Raw genomic sequence first — 3,891 nt, 5'->3', positions numbered from 1 at the left:
CACCCTCAAAATTGTCTCCTAGCAGCAGAAAATAGAACATAAAGAATGTTAAAGATCTACTTGTCTTATCTTGCTTCAGTTCCTGATGGGTTTGTGCAGACAGGGGCATAAATTATAACTGAAAGTAATGACATTTGAGAAAACAGATTAAGGCATCTCTTTTCCCATCTGCTCTGTAGGGGCCACATTCCTGTCTCTGGGACACCTGTGTTAATGCTTAAGTGACACATAAGCACCAACATAGGAGAATGCATTCTTCTGTATCTAAGAGTCCCTTTTCATGAGCTGGGGAAGGAAGGCAGAAGGAAGATCCCTCAATTATGCCCCATATTTCTGCCCTGACTGATGGCAGCCTTCATTGTGGAATACTGGAGGCAGTTCCCACTGAAATCCCTCAGTGCTGTTTCTTCAGACAGCTAGAGAGAGTCACAACTGGTTGAGGAGAGATGGTCCACTACCCACTGAGACTGAAGGCACATTCTCTATGGTAATCCCAGCTCCCACTTGACTGTGGAATTCAGGTTGAAATCAGGACCTGAAGCTGGATCTTTCATGCAGTAACAGGTTTTGCTGCCTCTAGAGGTCTCTGCCAGTCCATAGTATTTTTCCAGTCTGTATGGCGGTTATTCAAACTTCGTCTAGTAAAGAATACAGCACACCAAGTATGCTCATACCATGATCCCAATTCTCAGCGATTCGGCAGTCCCTATAGCCGTCGGAGTCAATGGATCGTGACCCCAGTCAGATGATGGGCTATGAAACTCTGGACCATGTTAGGGGCAGGAATCAAAGACAATGACTTACCCACATTCCTGTGTGCCACTCCTAGGGTAATATCATTTGGTCTGCTGAAAAAATTCAAGACAGAATTCTGGAATTAAATTCTGATCCTTTTGAAGTCAATGACAAAACTTCCATTGTCTTCCATGGGGCCAATAGTTCACCCTAGGCATCTAAATGCGTAGTAAAAAGAAAAGTCAGAAGACATAATGAACAATCCTCTGTCTGTCAGAAATAGCTGTTTATAGTTTGTTTGATCAGTGTTAGATGATGTTAAGCATGCTAATCTGTATTCCTGAGAAGCTATCAGGAGGCTTGTTGATACCAGGATGTCTGTGACTTAGTGAAATTATCTACACTTTATTTCTTCCTCTTTTGGGCATGATCCAAAGCCCATTTAAGTCTTCACGAATTTGCGTGTCATCCTTGCGCAGGGGCCATGCTAATCTTCTCTGTATCGTTCCAATTTTAGTATATGTGCTGCCGAATGGAAAGGCTCCCCTTGACTTCAGTGGGCTTGGAATTAGGCTCTTCAGCCAGGGACTCTTAGGCATTGCAATGCTGAGTGTTGCTGCACCTAATTTTTAAATGCCTTCAAAATCACTAGACTCCACAAACCCTTGGCAAGACACCAAGCTGTCCGTACAATGCACAGGGAGAAATAGGTGCCTAAAAATGCAACCAACAGAAGCCAGCATACTAGACAGGGAGCCATCTAGGCTAACCAATAGCAAATGCTGAGGAGAGTGTAGGCCTGGACATAAGGAATTTGCCTTATTTTTTAGTATGCATGATTGGGAAGATAAATGGATCAGACAGGATGGCTGTACTAGCTAGGGTAAGGGGATTCTAGGACTAGAAGGGACCTCGAGAGGTCATCAAGTCCAGTCCCCTGCCCTCATGGCAGGACCAAATACTGTCTAGACCATCCCTGATAGACATTTATCTAACCTAGTCTTAAATATTTTCAGAGATGGAGATTTCACAACCTCCCTAGGCAATTTATTCCAGTGTTTAACCACCCTGACAGTTAGGAACTTTTTCCTAATGTCCAACCTAAACCTCCCTTGCTGCAGTTTAAGCCCATTGCTTCTTGTTCTATCCTTAGAGGCTAAGGTGAACAAGTTTTCTCCCTCCTCCTTATGACACCCTTTTAGATACCTGAAAACTGCTATTATGTCTCCTCTCAGTCTTCTCTTTTCCAAATTAAACAAACCCAATTCTTTCAGCCTTCCTTGATAGGTCATGTTCTTCGCACCTTTAATCATTCTTGTTGCTCTTCTCTGGACCTTCTCCAATTTCTCCACATCTTTCTTGAAATGCAGTGCCCAGAACTGGACACAATACTCCAGTTGGGGCCTAACCTGAGCAGAGTAGAGCGGAAGAATGACTTCTCGTGTTTTGCTCACAACATACCTGTTAATGCATCCCAGAATCATGTTTGCTTTTTTTGCAACAGCATCACATTGTTGACTCTTATTTAGCTTTTGGTCCACTATAACCCCTAGATCCCTTTCTGCCATACTCCTTCCTATACAGTCTCTTCTCATTCTGTATTTGTGAAACTGATTGTTCCTTCCTAAGTGGAGCACTTTGAATTTGTCTTTATTAAACTTCATCCTTTGGTTCCTACAAATCAACCACGCCAATCTGGAAGTGTATAATGCAATGTGTAGTTAAGAATGCATGAGTTATTAGTGTTGATCTAAATGTATTTAAGGAAAAAAGTTTTGCTGTGTAACTCTGGATGTGAGGTATATCCTATGCTGATCCCTACCCTTGAATCTGAACAACTCAGCATAGCTTTGCTATATGCTAGATAAAGGAACTTGAGTGAAGAGACTGAAATCAAACTGAGTTCTTAGGGAACCAAGTGGAACAGGTCTTGTGCTGGGACCTGGTGGAGTAGGGTGGGACCCCAGATCCTCTACCCTTGCTGCTGCCAACCCACCCCAGGGTGGCAGTGTACCCACCTGAGACCAGACGGCCTGTGTTTGTTTGCCATCTGCCCCAACCAGAGGGTTGGGCCATAGACTGCTGTTGCTCTTCCCTGCCCAGAGTGCTTGAGCCTGATGGTGGTGGTTGTAGGTCCCAGTCACGGCTGACAGGGCCATAGACTCTTTATTGATTTACCATGCTAATCCCATGTTGATCAGCTGTCGGCCACTAAGTGGCACAGCGAGGCGGAGTGGCCTCCCTCTGATGCTGACAGCGAGGATCCACTCCAAGCCACCAGAGTCAGTAACGTATGTAATTCTTTAACATACTCAGCCCTCGTACACAAACAACAGAAAGAAGCTGGATGGTTCTTCATGATCTGCCAAAATGATATTTGAAAAATGCTAATTAAACATGTAAAGAAGCAAAGGGTCAGAATGAGGTTGTTCTTTTGTGCCAGTTGGATCGTAGTCTAGTATACGAAGACTGGTATATGAAGTAATTAATAAAAGAGGTCTTAGGAGCAACGCTAATGCATCAGATCAATAGCAATCTGCTTCCATAGTGTCAAGAGTTCCGAAAAGAAACAAGGGGAAAAGAAACAACGTGTCTGAGAAATGAAACACAATTGACAGTATAATTAAGGACAATCATAGAAAAACTGTTGCTTGTATTAAGTCTGCCTATTTTAAGAGCTTCCTCAGCAAATTGTCTGATTGGGCGTCTATATTGGTGCACAAGGATCATTTTCTCTCACCTATAAGATGAGCCAAATCAGTAACTGTGACCTTGTCTCCTAAGGCTCTTTAGACTAGATAGTAGAGAACGTGGATGTAAAGCTAGGACTTTGTCCTGACAAAGGGAGATATAGTATCTTATTTTTCCTACAGCACCCAGTGTTCCAGATAGTTTTCATTTCCCACCACTTACGTAAAAGGGAAATTGTTTTGTGGGTAAGTGTATGTCTCAGGGCACTGTGGGCTGTGTTATTTTACTCAGTTTGGAATTGTGTCTTGAAATAAAATATTTCAGAAGTCAATTTTGACATCTGTTCTAGACTTCTTTGGTGATTTTCTTTTTGTTGACCTGCTACAGTGACTGCACATCAAGAATCGCTACAGACCTTTGAAGAACTAGCCAATGATTTCAGTGTCTCTTTGGCAAAACCAGATG

General features: G+C 42.9%; 1 non-coding gene across 1 annotated transcript; it reads right to left on the bottom strand.

Annotated features, from left to right (window-relative positions):
• Positions 1 to 1,169: 1,169 nt before the first annotated feature.
• On the bottom strand, positions 1,170 to 1,279 carry LOC123376762. Its single transcript, XR_006581933.1, has one exon. It is a non-coding gene; the product is annotated as a U6 spliceosomal RNA (small nuclear RNA).
• Positions 1,280 to 3,891: the final 2,612 nt, after the last annotated feature.

The sequence above is a fragment of the Mauremys mutica genome, chromosome 8, assembly GCF_020497125.1.
Source record: "Mauremys mutica isolate MM-2020 ecotype Southern chromosome 8, ASM2049712v1, whole genome shotgun sequence".
NCBI lineage: Eukaryota > Metazoa > Chordata > Testudines > Geoemydidae > Mauremys > Mauremys mutica.
The sequence above is the reverse complement of the archived record's forward strand: the minus strand, read 5'-3'. Positions and strand labels throughout refer to the sequence as shown.